Below are 16328 nucleotides of genomic sequence, written 5' to 3' on the forward strand. Positions count from 1 at the left end.
CCACGGAAATTACAAAAACACATGTCCCTGTCTTGAACGCATACAAAAGCACTCCTGAATTTCTTAGGGAGAACGTGGAAAACTGAGTGGCAAATCGCAGGAGGCTACTTCATAAATTGTGGTTCTTCTATAAGGCTTTTCCTGACTGCATCAACCTACAATGACCTTTCCCTATTAGAAACATTCAACATTATTTTCTATGACACTTACTTGACATTTAGACGTATATTATCTCACAATATTACTTTCTGTCATTTAACCCTCTTGTGTGTATCTTTCCCCCAGCTGAAATATAATCTTCCTTAAGGCATACATTCTCTGGTTTGTAATTCTCAGTATCCTTCAAAAAGAACTGTTGAGTGAATAAACAGATGTAGACTTATTGAATTTGACACATTAATCAGAAAGATAATGCTTTCTCATCTTGTATGAATATGATGAATCAAAACTTGCAAACCTGGCCAGGCGGTTTCTTCAAGAAAATGCGTTTTCTTTTTTTTTTTTTTTTCAAGCAAATACATTTTGAACCTAATAAATACTAAACTATTCCCTTGGATTAAAATCCACTATGAGTTGTCATGAGTATCCATAACTTGTGAGTTGTCCTATAATAATAGGGAAGCAATATTGGTATGTTAAGAAAACTAGTTTGGCATCAGACACACCGTGTTTAACTCCTAGCTCTCCCACTTACCAGTGTGCCCTTGGGCAAGTTTATTTGACCTCTCAGATCTCCATTTTCTCACCTGTACAATGGAGACAATCATATCTTTCTCAGATGATATCACAAGGATTATATATAAAGTTGTTCCCATAGTATCTGGCCTTATGGTAAGTGTTCAATAAATATTATGACCATACAGCTGGTGGGGGATTCTTAATTTATTCCTGTTTTCTCAGCATAATTATTAATCACACCTCCATTTTCTTTAGGAGTTCTTAATTTGGACAATAGTTTGTGTAGGAATCTTATTAATAATTTTTTTTATCTTTTTAACACTCTGTCCTGTCTATCCTTATTACTTAAAAAGGTCCCACCCATAATAAGTTTGTATCCACAGGAATAGATTAAAAGAACGTGGCCTTTTCTAGGATACATGTGAAATGATCATGTTCGGGTTGAGCTTCAGTCTTTTCTGATAAGGAGCATCTCTTCCATTTGTTTCCATTGTCGAAAAGTAAAGTGGCCTAGTGGCCAAGAGCAGAGCCTAGGAGGTAGACTTCTTGGGCTGGAATCTCAGCTGTGCTACATTTTCACCATGTAAACTTAGACCATTTATTTTACTCCATGTGTGCCAGTTTTCCCACCTTTAAAAAGGAAGCAATAATAATATTTATATCACAGGGTTTTCCTGAGACCAAAATGAATTATTATATGTAAAAATACATCTAAGAGTTGTCTAGCTATAGCAATCCCTTTATGCATGTTAACAGGCATTATTCTTTGTTGCCTCTATGTCAGTGGCACCTAAGCTGGATTATCCTGCTTCTGTTTCCTGTGAATTGACTTCTAATGTAGGTAGCAAACCTGTTACTGCTCTCAGTCTAACTATCAAGTCTGCATGGCAGTCTTAATGATAAAGCCCTAGAGGAACTATTTACAATACCATGTGAGATTCTTCAGGAGATAAATATGTTTTGATAATAAAAACTTGTAATGAAAAGATGAAATGTGAAAAGGAAAAATCTGTGTAAAATTTGGATATTGGATTAAGATAATTGGAGGAGCCCTCCATTTGTGGGAGAATTAATACATGCATTATTTCAAGATACGCTAAATGAAAAGCAGATACTGTAAATATTCAAAGTAACTAGAGTAATGTAATTAGATATGTTATGTAATACAATTGTAATACAGTAAATATGTAATATTAATACTGTTTGATTTGCTAAAGCTGCTGGAATGCAATATACCCAAAATGTGTTGGCTTTTACAATGGGGATTTATTATCTTACAAATTTACAGTTCTAAGGCCATGAAAATGTCCAAATTAAGGCAAGGACAGGATGATATCTTCTCTGAAGAAAGCCCTCCAGTCTCTGGGATATCTCTCTTTTCCATAGGAAGGCACATGTCCAGTATCTGCTAGTCCTTGTCTCCCAGGTTTTGTTGCTTTAAGCTTCTGTCTTCAGCTCCTCTGGGAACTTTTTCTCTATAATCTTCTGGGCTTTTTCTGTCTTTTATTCCCTGATTAAAGACTCCAGTAAAAGAATTAAAACCTACCTTGAATGAGGCAGATCACATCTCAATTGAAGTAACCTAATCAAAAGGTCCCACCCATTATAAGTTTGTACCCACAGGAATAGATTAAAAGAACATGGCCTTTTCTAGGGTACACAATAACTCCAAGCTACAACAAATATCAATTGAATAAATAAGTAAACATGTAGATATGATCAAGGATGAATCAAAAGTGAATAATCAAACCAGAGATGAATATCTTGATTAAAGGCACTGACATTCTAAGTTTCCAAAATCTCCATCATGACTAAAGAGATCACATCCACAGGGCCCTGGTCATCTGGCTCTGCTGTAGTGAATGATTTTTGTAAGTACAGATGAGAGTTGGATTGTCTTCAGAAACCACTGAGAGGGTGTTCATGAGTGGAACACGGAGGTAAGGAAAGAGGTTTCCAGAGAGGAAGAATGATGGGCACCAGGCTGTAAATAGAACTGACTGTCCAGTTTGTCTTATGACACAGGTAGATGGATTTTGTTGGAGGAACGGCATTGTATGAGGGAACACTGGAAAGTAAATTTGGAAAAGTTTAGATTGTGCTTGACTATAAATTGAGGACTAATAAATTTGGACATTGAATGATACATTTTAGGCAACAGAAAATTATTATTAAAGTAATGTTTCCAAATGAATCTCAAGTGCTGGTTAGGATTTAGGGGGAAAAAAAGGATACACCTCCTTGTGAGGTAGTGATTTCCAGTGCCTGAAAAACTCTCCCGCATATGTTAGACTTTCTCTTTGGTGGTGGTATATCATACAAATGGTGCAAGAAAGGAAGCAGAAGCACCTAGGGATCTTGTTAAAATGAAGTCTGATCAAGCAGTCTGAGATGCAACCCAAGAGTGTGCATTTCAAACAAGCTGTTGATATCAATACTGTTGTTCTCTACATTTTAAGTAGCAAGGAAACAAATGACCTCTAAAGTCACTTATAACCTGTAGTTTCTTTATTTTACTACCTAACTCTCATGCTGGGTAAAAAGGCTGAATATTTGTGTCTGATATCACGTCGAGCCATTCTGCTTGTCCCTGATTATGTAATTGTGAATTTCAGAATGTTTAGTCAAACCATGCAAAAAGGATTAGTCACAGGCCTTGCCTTAAAATTACTTCACCACACATTTGGTTAATGCAAGAAGGAGAAAATAAGCTGAAGATTCTGGAAAGATTGGAAATAGATTTGAGTTTGGTGATAAAAGAAATTTTGGAATCTCCAGAAAGAAAGGAAATCTCCAAGCATAAAGGTAAGAATTAGAGATTTAATCATTGGTTAGATTTGTTTTGTTTAAGGAGATAGTTTGGCTCTCTCACCAAACTGTTTAAATCCCATGAAGCTGCATGTGAAGAAAATATCTATCTCATCTAATCACATTTTTCTAATGGCCTCTTTTAGACCTTGAAGATATAAAATATTTTAAAGAACCACATCTTTCATTTTAAGTATTTTTCTGCCTAGGTACCTTTTCGTATGCTTCTAATTCTTTGACACAAATCACTCTGAGAAAGTTAGTTAAACAGTTTTGTTTTAATTTTCACTTTGACCCTCATCAAAAGTACTTACAGGTTGTTTCATCTGTTGGAAAGGTGTGAAGTTGATTCTACAGAGAAACTGAGATGAAAGCTGACAGGGAACAGAGTTCTTCTTAATGTGAAATATTAGGAAAGAGTGATTATAAAATAGAACACTGTGAAGTTGACCTGCCACTTGCTTCAAAATAAAAATGACAGTGAATTTGAAGAGTGAGAGTACGGCTCATGATTTTTGTTCACATAAAGTACCTAGTCTATAAGATCTTCGAATTTAAGGGTGGGAAAGTTTTTTTTTTTAATAATATATCCCATTATCTTTATTTTACAAATGAGAAAACTGAGGCATTGAGCATTAAATAGTTTGCCCTTGACTACTCAGTAAATTAATGGCAGGGTTAGGAATGTGGCTGTCTCTAGTCATAGTTCTGAGGTATTTCAACAAATATCATTCTAATATATTTTGGATAACTGGTAATATCACTGATAAGATTAAATATTATCCTCAATATGCTTTTCATTTACAGGTAAGACATGAGTGCTACCTTTGTGTATTCAGAGAAGACTTTATGGAGGAAGAAGATTTTTACTTTGTCCATAATAAATTAGGTAGCATATGAATAAGTTGATAAATAAAGTAAGAGGTGACAATATTAGCTAAAGCATGATGCCTGGAGTAGGAGGAGAGAATCCTGGGTTATTGAATAAATGGAAATAGTGGGCAACAGAATTAAGTGGGGCCAACTCTCAAAGATCTAGGAAATACAGGCAGATATTTGAATGTGATGCCATTAAAGTACAGCGCCAGAGCCAGCGGTGGGCTGGGAACCAGCTCAAACCAGCCCAAGACAAGTATTTCCCTCTTTCCAACTCAGAATTTAGCAATATATCAGTATTTGGAAATTGGCCATGGTGAGAGTATTTATTTACATCACAGATATCAGCAAACTCTACAATTTTTTTTTTTTCCTGGGAAATCGTTTACCAGCACATCCTTGGCCAGAAACAAATGAAAACTTAGGTCCTACTAGATGGACTGGACCATGCAGGAAGAGGCTAAGACCAAGGCTAGGGAGATAGAAACCTCTGACACACAATCTAATGAGGTGCTTTAGAGGCCTGTTCTCCCAGTCCTCATTTTTCACACAAAAATAATAACTACTTGTCCATGGTTCCTTAATTTATATAACCCACGGATCCCGTCTTTCAGACCATTCAGCCTGACACCACACACGACATTCCGACTTCTTCCGATCCTGAGGAAGATGAGAAGAATAGAAAGAGAATGAGAATCCCCATCAGGAAATGAAGCTTAGGAAAACAAGAGCTGAACTCTGAAAATAATTTTGCTTTGCATTAATCTTTTTTTTTATTTTGTATGTGGCATGGTGGGGTCACATTTTGTTATTTTTCCATGTAAGTATCCTGTTATTGCAGCACCATTTGTTGAATTTTTGTCTGTTTGTTTTGCTTGTTTGTTTGATTGTTTTTTGGGAAGGGCATGGACTAGGAGTCAAACTCTTGGTAGGCAAGAAAGAATTCTACACTGAACTACCCTTGCACCCTCTTGTTTTGCATGAATCTTTATGCACACCTACCATGCTTTAGTGAAAGGTAACTTTTCCATCTGAAAACTGCTGCTATATCATTCCAGTCTAACAGATGGCTCTCGGCATACTTTGCATCATTTTCTTCACCATCATCCCCATAGTTATGTCCCCAGCAGCAACACTCTTTTATTGAGTATGTCAGACCTCTGCTATTTATTCAACAGTTATTACTGGGTATTTCATATGTGCCTTGCTAGATTAGTAGTTCCCCAATTTTTTTGTTCGTTTGTTTCAGGATCATTCTATCCTTTTGGAAATTACTGAAGGCCCCTAAGAGCTTTGATTGTTTGGCTTATATCCATTGATATTTACTGTATTAGAAATTGGAACCTAATATTTGAAAAAATGTTTGTTAGTTCGTTTAACAGTAATAATATAAACACATACCATGTTTACATCAATAACATACTTTGTGAAAAAGTAACGGCATTTTCCAAAAACCAAAATAACTTAATGAGAAGAATGGCAATTTTTTATAATTTTGCAAATCTCTTTAATGCCTGGTTTAAAAGAAGGCAGTTGAATTCTCATATCTGCTTCTGTGTTCAATCTGTTGCAATATCTCTCACCTTGCTACTTCTAGAAAACTCTGCCTTACTCTCATGAGAGAATAAAAGTAAAAATGGCAAATATGTCTTAGTATTTTTACAAACATAGTTTTGACCTCATGGCTGCCCTGAAAGGGTCTTGGGGATCCCCAGTATCCCCCAGGTCACACAGAAAAAAATGTATATATTTAAGAGGGAGGTCAGATACCTCCCACACTCATGGATCTAAGTCTTTTACATGCATTATCTCAATTAAGCATGAACAGTCTCCAAAGTTAGTTACTTTCATGACCTCCATTTTCCATGTGATGAAACTAAGAAACAGAGAAAAATATAATAAGGTTATTAAGCTCCAAAGTGGCAAGGCAGGGATTCAATCTAGGTGTGTCTGTTTCCAGAGATAATGCCATATCCACTACAGAGCCTGCCTCCTAAAGCAGCACGTAAAGAACAAAGTTTGTTACCTAATGTTTAAAAGTTCCATCTAGACAGGAAAGTTTAATCACCTTTCGAAGGGATCCTTCAAATCCAGCTGTTACTATTTTTATTCTATCACAAGTAAAAATATTTTCCCAAGAACAGGCCTTTCTCTTTTGAGTAATAGTAAACTGCAGGGACAGCTGGTGCGCTCTGAGAATCTGGAAGTGAAGGAGAAGAACACGTATGGTAGACCAGTCTAGGAAACTGCTGTCTTTGAAACAAGCCTTGAGGTGTTGGAGGTAGAAGAGTAAGAGGTTGGTATGATATTTCCAGTCATCCAGAAATGTAAGCTGTTCCAGCCCACAGCACTCTACTTCCACCAAGACGACTTCCTACCTACAGAGATGAGGTGGCACAAATGAACAGCTGTGCTCTGCTGAGATCAAATAATAGATCTGGGTGCTACATATCACTGTAGTAAGGAAAAAAATGGAAAACAGGCATCGTTATTGTCAGATTACCCAGGGATAAGACACACATTTATTGTGAGACCATCATAATTTATTGAAGAAAAATTATTTAGGAGTTTTATAAATAAAACTCTCTTTTTATAAAATTTCTACTTTCTGTATCTTAGTACTGTGTAAATGAAATTATCATCCATATGAGCCTCTTAGGTATAGATGCCATAGAATTCTTTCAAGAATTCTAAAATCTGGAAAGAATGTCCAAAAATCACCTGATTTTACCTCCTCAGTTCAAATACTGCAGTGGAACAAAAACGAGCTTTGGATTCTTTGAGATCAAAATTAAACTGCAGGCTCTTCCAATGATGAATTGTAAAGGTCTCGGGATTGACTCATTCTCTCTGAGCTTAGGGTTTCTCATCTGAAATGGGGAGAACAAAATCATTCTCATGGGAGTACTGTGAGATTTAAATGAGATTCTAAGTAAATACCATAGACTAATTCCTTGTATATAGAGAGAAATATTTAAAAGATATTAATTCATTTTCCCCTTCCAAGTACGGTGACCATTTAATTTATAATTTATCTTTCCAACTAGAACTTTTGGAAGCAAAAAATGTCTCAGTTAATAATTATACCAGAATAATAGGCATAAACTATGAGGGTCCTGGGCAAACCAGGTATATAGTTACCTTATTTCCAAGTAAAATATTCTGGAGGGCAGGTTATCACTGCTATAGTTTGGTATATAAACTTTTTTTTCGTGCATTATTTTTAATTAATAGACTTCATATTATAAAACTTTATAATATATATGTTATTTAGATTTACAGAGAATTGGGCAGATAGTACAGAAAGTTCTCCTATCTCTCCTGCCCCACGTAAAGCTTTTCCCTATTATTGACATTTTATGTTTAGTGAGTACATTTGTCATAATTGATGAATCGAAATTGATCCACTATTGTGAATTATTGTCCTTAGTTCACACAAGGTTCATTTGGTAGGGGACAGTCCTACCACAGCCTACCACCTTTCCTTGGGCCCACAAATACATCCTGTGCTCAGGACCAGGTATGTCAACCTAGAGGGATAAAATACAATCTCCTAGTAGATAAGGGAGCTGCCAGTACATGCTTCCTGTATTTCCTTGATTATATGTAAATATTCAGTGGAGAAAGTCTGATTCTGCTGGACATGTTTTATGACATCCAGCTCACACCTGGTGGTATTCCTATCTCTGGTGGGGAGGAAGTGGGTTTCCTCCACTACAGCACACAAACACAGAGAGGGGTGTTATGCCTAGAGCATCTCCTTGTGTCTACCATAGATGGAGACCTGCTGGTTGTGGGGAATTGATACTCACAAGTGAAGTTGGCCTTGCTCTGTCTTGTCTCTATGTGCATAGAACACTCCATTCAATGTTGTGTGAGTGATGCTTCTATTGGCAACTCTGGCACCTGTACTGGAGTGGCTGCACATCTCTTTAGGTACCTCTCTTTCTGACTTACAGTTCACTCTTTACATTGCACAGGTCTATGAATTTTGACAAATGGATAATGTCATATATCCACCATTACTATATCATAGAGAATAATTTCACCAACCCTAAAAATCTCCTGTGCTTCACTTTTCATTTCTTCCCTTCCTCCCTGCTCCTCCAACCCTTGGCAACAACTGATCATTTTACTGTCTCTATAGTTTGCCTTTTCTAGAACGTCATATAGTTGGAATCATAACATTATGTAGTCTTTTCAGACACTTTCTTTTCTCAGTAATATGCATTTAAAGTTAGTTCATGTCAATGTCTGGTTTGTTAGCTCATTTCTTTTGATTGCTCAGCAATAGTCGATTGTATGGATGTATCACAATTTGTTCATCCATTCATCTATTGCAGGGCATTTTGGTTGCTTCCAGTTTGGGGCAGTCATGAATAACATTGATATAAATAGTCAGGTGCAGGTTTCTGTGTGAACCTAAGATTTCAATTTAGTTGGCTATAACAAGAAGCATGATTGCTGAATCATAGGGTAAGGTTATTTCTAAGAAACTGCCAAATTATCTTCCAAAGTGGCTGTACTATTTTCATCCCCACCAAAAATGAATGTAAGTTTCTGTTGTTCTGCATTCTTGCCAACATTTGGTATTGCCAGTTTAAATTCATTCTATTTGTTTCCCTCAGATCGTCACTGATTCATATAGGCTTTAACGTACAAGAATTTCCTTAATGATGCAAATCACTTTGTGCTTATATCAAAAGAGTTGAATTATCATCTCTGACTAGAGTCCTCTAAACATAACAATCAAGATTAACATAAAGAGACAGTCTTAAGCATCAAAAATAAAGAAGAAAATCAGGATTATTTTTGGTTAGATAAAAATTTCATAAAACTTAATGTTTTCTATTAAGCCCTCATTTTGGAATTTTTTTATTTTAAACTGCAAAGTAATAGAATCCATAAATATTAATATTTAAATTGTCATGTAACTTAGTATAACTTTCAAAATTAGTTGCTGGAGAAATGAGAGACAAAAAAGTAGAGGTGGGAGAAATATTTTACAATTTATCAAGTATTTGGGTTTTCATTCATGTATTTATTTGATTAAGGTTTTGTCTGTTTTGATTTTGACAGAATTTTAATTTTTCATATTAAACTCTTCAATTAGGAAGGGAGTCCATAATTCTTCAAATTTAGCACCTGTGTTTGTGCACAATGTATTCTAAATAGGAAGTGGAATGAAATGAGAATGAAGCATGAAATTAAATGTTCAAAGCCAAACACGTCACCCCCCAAGCTCATAACCATATCAGATTTCCCTGCTGTCATCTTTCTTTCCTGTTTGCAAGATATTCATTACCCACATCACCCACATTTGAAGCATTGATATCATCTTTTACTCTTCTCTTTCTTACCATTCAATTATGAGCCGTCATTAAATACCAATGTTTTTTTGCTTTGTTCTGTTTTTGTTTATACTAGTGCATAGTTGAAGAAAATGAGAAAAAGACAGCTGGAATATCTAGCTAAATGTAACTATCAGACTGGAACATATAAAACTGATCTTCCCATCCTTTGGTTTAGTAGCAGGCTTAATACAATTTTTCGTCTTTAAATGTTCAGAAAATCTTAAGAAGGCAGCCCTATATACTTCAAGAAACTTCCACAGTTGTTAGGAACAGGATGGATATTATCTCCTTCTTGTATATTCTTGAAAATATACCTTACCTAGAGGAAGAAATGGATTTTCTATTAACAATTTGCCATGAACATTTCAGTATTCATTAATTAGTGAAATTGACCAGCTAAAACCTTGGAGCTAGGGGAAAAACTCATTTCCCCATTGCCCATTAGGTGTTCTCCCAAGCTGTCTTCCTCAAAAATAGCATCAATGGTACAGTATCTCCCTAAAGGCAAGTTAATGAAGTTTTTCCTAGGTAGAAAATCATTCAGTGGCTCTCATCACAATCAGAATGAAGTCTAAAAGTCCTCGGTGATTTGGCTCTGAGTTCTTCAGCCTTATTCAACTTGGGATGGTCCTCCAAGAGCACTGTTGTATTAGAATTCGACAGTGACCCTGCTCTCTCTTGCCTGTGTTGAAAAGCCCTCTATGGTGGTTTGAAGCTGTATGTAACCCAGAAAACACATGTTCTCAATCGTTGTAAGTAGGACCATTTGTTGAGGTTATTTCAGTTAAGGTGTGGCTCATCCCAATCAGTATCCTACTACTGTATCTTTATAGGAAGAATGAAATTCAGATAAGGAGGGAGAAAGCCACAGGAAACAAGAAGCTGAACATCAACAGAACTGGAAGTGAAGGGAGACCAGGAGATGCCACCACGTGCCTTGCCATGTGACAAGCAAAGGACTGAAGATTGTCAGCAGCCAGTCTTTGGGATGAAAGCACTGCCTTGATGATGCTTTCATTTGGACATTCCTTTAGCCTCAAAACCATGAGCAAATAGATTCCCATTGCTTAAACTAACCCATTTCACGGTATTGAGCTTGAGAAGCTTAGGGAATGAAAACATCCTTTCCCCGATTTTCACTCCCTATTTTCAACCCTCAATTTTGGCAGCACTTCCTCTCTAAAATCTGTATTAATTGCCAAAGCTGAGTTTATTTATTCATTTGACAAGCATTTATTGAGTACCTAATTCATGTTAGGTGCTGCTGCAGGGGCTGGGGATTTGGCTGTGATCAAGGCAGATCAAATTCTTGTTCTCAAGAAGATTACAGAATAATGTAGGGACTTGAGATACAGGTGGAGCTTTTCATATAATAAAGGCATGTATAATATTAAAAGATTATAAATAAATAAATGGATAGATGAGAACATTTCATGTAGAATTGGAAAAAATTCCAAGAAAAGGCAATATAGCAGAGTGCCTGTGGAAGAGGGTGAGTGTGGCAGGCAGAATAATGGAACCCCAAAACATCCATGGCCTAATCCCTGTGACCTGTGAAAATGCCCCCTGAGAAGCAAAAGAGAATTTGCAGATGTGACTAAGATTCAGGATCTTGAGAGATGAGGAGATTATTCTGGATTATTCAGATGGGTCCACCTAATTACTCGAGTCCTTAAAAATGGAGAATCTTCCCAAGCTATGATCAGTGAAAGAGATGCAATGAAGAAGGGTGGGAAAATGTAACATTATTGGTTTAGAAGCTGGAGGAAAGGTCACAAGCCAAGGAATATGATGGCCTAGAAGTTGTAAAAGGAAAGGAAATGAATTATCTTCTAGAAAGAACACCTTTATTTTAGCCCAGTGAGACCTGTGTCCGATATCTGACCTAGAGGACTATAAAATAATACATCTGTGTTGTTTAAGCCACTCAATTTGTAGTCATTTGTTAGACTAGCAATAGGAAACTAACACAATAAGCAACTTAAGACCGTCTAGTCAGGATGACTTTCTCTGAGAACGTGTGAGGTGAGACCTGAATGATGACAAGAAGCCAACCTGTGAACCTCATAGAGGCCAGGCAGAGGAAGGGGTAACACCAATCTCTGAGGTTACAGCAAACTTGTCATGCTTTAATATAATAGTGATGTTGATGTGGCTGGAATGTGTTGGTGAGAGGGAGACTGGCATGGGTAGAGATCAGAACTGCAGACAGGCAAGAGGCCAACAAATACCTTTACTTCCATGAGTTGTACTATGCACCTTCTTTCTCAGAGGACACAACTATGACTGCTCCCTCATTAACTGTGAGTTTCTTGACATTCATGAGGGCAGGAACTGGTCCCATTCATCTTTGACCCCGGCACAAAATAGTATCTCAAACACAGCAACCACACAAATGTATAGCTATGGGGTGGATGTTTTAGATTTTTTATACAAAACAATCGTAAGATTAATCTCTGTCACCTTGGGATTACCAGCTATGGGGAGTTTTTTTCATTTTACCTCCTTTAGGTTGCTACATTTTGAGTAGCCATTTTTCTGGTACATTAAGGGAAAATGATCTTGGATGGTTGTTGATCAAATACAATGATTCAAAATGACACAGCAAAATCATTGACTGAGGTGCCCTGGGGAATTTCCTTGACACTGCTATCATCATGAGCTCTATGTCTTTCTTTAAAAACAGAAGCCCTTGGGTGTTTATATGCAGAACTCTCCGAATAGTTAAATATAATTTCTGAAATCAAAGTGGAGATATCTACCTATTACTACAGCAGCAAGGATTTGTTGGTGGCCCGTTATGTGCCAAAGCTTATCCCATTCAGTGATCAGCACCTTTTCATTCCTGGTTTACCTACAGGAAACTCAGCCATGGCCACGGTGGGGCCAGGTGACTTACCCATGGTGACAATGCCAGTCAATGGACTGTGGCCCCAGGTATCTGAATTCAGAGACCATGGGCTTCACTGATAGACTACGGCTCCCTAAGGAAGGGGTGGAACTATTAATTTTTCCTCTAGCTATACTTCTCACTAGCATGTCACTTGATAGAGTAAAGGGGGGAAGGAAGGGATAAGAAACCATACCTTTCCTCAAAATGCCTAGTAAAAAATAATTGGCTTGTATTCTAACATTTTAATCAGAGAAAACGCAACTGCTTTTGTCACTGCAATGGCTGGAATAAGATATTTCAAATCTAGATAATTTATTTCATTTTTACATTTGAACTGTCCCTACCAAGACAGTTCCAATTTGTGATGTTATCTCCAAACGTTAATTTTTTTCTTTTTGTCTCTAGATTGAGGGAATCTGGAAATATCTGTGATTCAAATTACTTGTTTGTATATTTTACCAGTCAATGCTAAATTACTCCCATAAAATTTATTCGAGCTATTACTGTCTTTGAAGATGTTTGGTTTGATTGCCAGAGATGTTTTAAATCCAAGGAAAATAAATGGAATAAGTAGGATCAACATCTGAAAATAAATATCTTCGGTTTTAATTTGTTCTATATGTACAGCAACTCCCATCCATTAGTTATTTTATTTAAATTGCAATGAATTGGAACAGAAAGATGCATGCCTTTTGAGATTGGGTCGGCTGTGTTGATGAAAATAAAGACCAAAAATGAAAAGATATTGTTGAGTTCTTGATTTTCTTATTGAGTTACTTAATAGCATATGGATAAATGATAGCAGATCTTATTTGTTTATCTTACCACCCACATAGGAAGAGCTAGAGTGGATAACACTCACCTCCCTGACAGGAACCTCTCTCATAACTATCCATTTATTCAACAACTGCTTATTGCACATCAGGCCCTGTCCTGGGTATTGCTGTAGTTGCAAATGTAAATATCATGCTAATCCTGACCCTAAGAGCTTATATTATAATAGAAAAGCATAGAAATGGCTGTAATTGTAGTGATTGAATATATTACACTTATGCATTCCTTAAAACCTAAGTCAAAAGGCATCTCCGCAGTGATGCCTTCCCTAATTCTTCCAAGCTGAGTAAGTTGTATATCCTCTATGCATACATGATTTTTAATTTGAGCATCTGTAATTCATTTGTATAAATTCAGTGGATGTTTATTTCTCTTACTGAATTTTTAAAAATATTTTTATTGCAAACAACAAACATACAAACATCCTTGACATGGTTGGAATCAATGGCCCACAATATCATCACATAGTTGTGTATTCAACATCATGACCATTTGTTTGAATGTTTGCATCTCTCCAGAAATAGAAATAAAAAGAAAAAAGAAAAAACTCATATGTGCGATACCACTTACCCCTCCCTCTCATTGACCACTAATATTTCAAGCTACTTAATTTATTTTAACCTTTGTTCCTCCTACTATTTGTTTATTTCTTATCCATATTTTTTACTCATCTGTCCATACCATAAATATAAGGAGCATAAGACACAAGGTTTTCACAAATCACACAGTCACATCATAAAAGCTATATCATCATACATTCATCTTAAAAATACACAGCTACTGGAACAAAGACCTACTGTTCCAGGTACTTCTCTTTAGCCACTCATACACCATAAACTAAAAAGGGGATATCTATATAATGCGTAAGAATAACCCCCAGGATAACCTCTCAACTCTGGTTTGAAATTTCTCGGCCAATGACACTATTTTGTCTCATTTCTCTCTTCCCTCTTTTGGTTGAGAAGGTTTCCTCAATTCCTTGGTGCTGAGTCCCAACTTATCCTAGGATGGAAATATTTCTTGCTTTAGTCTCACACAGAAGTTGAAGTTTTAACATATGAATGACCATGTTTTTTCAACACCCTGCAATATTGACATTCCTTTGTTCTTCCTCATGCAAAAAAATAATTATTTGTACATTTAGTCACTATCACTGCACACTTTAGGCGTTCCTAAATTACACCATCTCAGTCTTTGTTGCCTATCTTTCCTTCTGGTTTCATATGTGTCCCCAGCCCTTCTTCCTCTGTCATTCTTGCATTTAGTTTCATTCCACGCACCTACATTTTTGTAATACAATCAGGTAGTGTTGTGCTACCCATTTCTGATCTCTTGCTGAATTTAAAGCTCTTATGGAGAAGGAACTGTGAGTTAGTCTACTTTGTACTTTCACTATGCCTTGGTCAGACAGCTGGCAACAGTGATAGTTTAATGAGTGTATAAATGAATCAATAAATGGTAAGAAAGTGTATTTGAGAGGAGTAAATGAAATAATAGGAAAGAGACTAGACTGTGGGGGATATTTGAGTTTTAGACAAGAGAATATTTTGGATGTTATGTGAAAGTTCTTTGGGTGATGAGGCATAAGCGCAGTAGCCATCCAGGTGAGATGCAGAAAGCACAGCTTTGTTAGGTCAAAGAAGAAGGAGGGGGAAAGGGGGAAATGAGGGCAAGGGAGAAGCAGATGGTGTTTCCTGAACTAGGCTCCCGGGAGGATCTGTGAAGCTGAGGACAGCTTCTTATCATCCAAGCCATAAGGTGATACAGGTCTTCCTAGTAAATTATGTGGCTTGAAAAGGCAAGGAGCCATATAGAGAAGAAGTGGCAGGGGCCATTCATTTCAAGAAGCTAGGGAAAGCTGTTATCATCTAAACTGGGTGGAGGTGCAGGCCTTGGTTCCTTGCAGTTAAGCCCAAGGGCAGGACTAATTGGAGTGGATGTTCAAAGGGAAACTACAACTAAGCCAGGCATCATGACAAAGTACCAAATACAATTTCTTTTATGCCATTTCACAGAATTCTGGAGCTTCATCGAAATATAGTGAAAAGAGTATGGACTTCCATGTGACCTTAGTGTAATAATAACAGCTACCTTTTTTTGAATGTTTACTTACAGGCCAGGCACTGTAATAAATGCTTTATATGCATTTTCTTATTTGTTCCTCACAGTCATTAGGACTAATTATTCTCATATTACAGAAGAGGAAACTGAGGCACAAAGAGATAAGTGACTTGCCTAAGGTGGCACAGCTATCAATAGTGAAACCAGGGTCCAGTCCAGTCATTCTTAATTGCTATTATAGAGCTGCTTCTAGTTCATATATGTAAATGATCTATCTAAAGCCTTAATTTTTATCTGTAAAAGGGGATCTGTAGTAGCCACCTTATCAGACTATTATGGCAATTAATGGAGATAAAGTATACAAACTAGTATGGTGCACAGCAAAATCTAGTTCTCAATAAATGTTATTTCCTTCCCCTTTCATTAGACGAAAGTTTAAAAATTACACGTTTTTGAGAAGGGCACATAACATGATTAAAACCTTGCTTCTCATAAATCTCATCCAAAGAAGACTTAGAATTGTTTTCTTGGGCTATTTTAGCATTAGACTATCTACTGGAAAACCATGTGAATCAGCATTACAGGAAATTTTAGAGGCTACAGAGTTCACAAGATATCATGAAAATGGTCAATTTGTTCCTTGGCATATTTGTTGACTGGTTCTGTAGAAACTACAGGAAAACTTAGCAGAATGTTGTTTTTGTAATAAGAGTGAGGCTGGTGAGCCTGGAGCTTACACTGAAGACTCCAGATGGTTTGAATTTATTAAGAAAAACATTACCAGTCACATCCAGTGATAATAACGGACCTATTTGATCAGTCAG

The 16328-nt window shown here is 36.6% G+C and overlaps 1 long non-coding RNA gene across 1 annotated transcript; it reads left to right on the forward strand.

Annotated features, from left to right (window-relative positions):
* The first annotated feature begins 3288 nt into the window (after positions 1-3288).
* On the forward strand, positions 3289-11066 carry LOC143647877 (uncharacterized). The gene is made up of 3 exons (XR_013158236.1): positions 3289-3483; positions 4977-5182; positions 10550-11066. It is a non-coding gene; the product is annotated as an uncharacterized LOC143647877 (long non-coding RNA).
* The last annotated feature ends 5262 nt before the right edge of the window (positions 11067-16328 follow it).

The sequence above is a fragment of the Tamandua tetradactyla genome, chromosome 10 (assembly GCF_023851605.1).
Source record: "Tamandua tetradactyla isolate mTamTet1 chromosome 10, mTamTet1.pri, whole genome shotgun sequence".
Classification (NCBI taxonomy): Eukaryota; Metazoa; Chordata; class Mammalia; order Pilosa; family Myrmecophagidae; genus Tamandua; species Tamandua tetradactyla.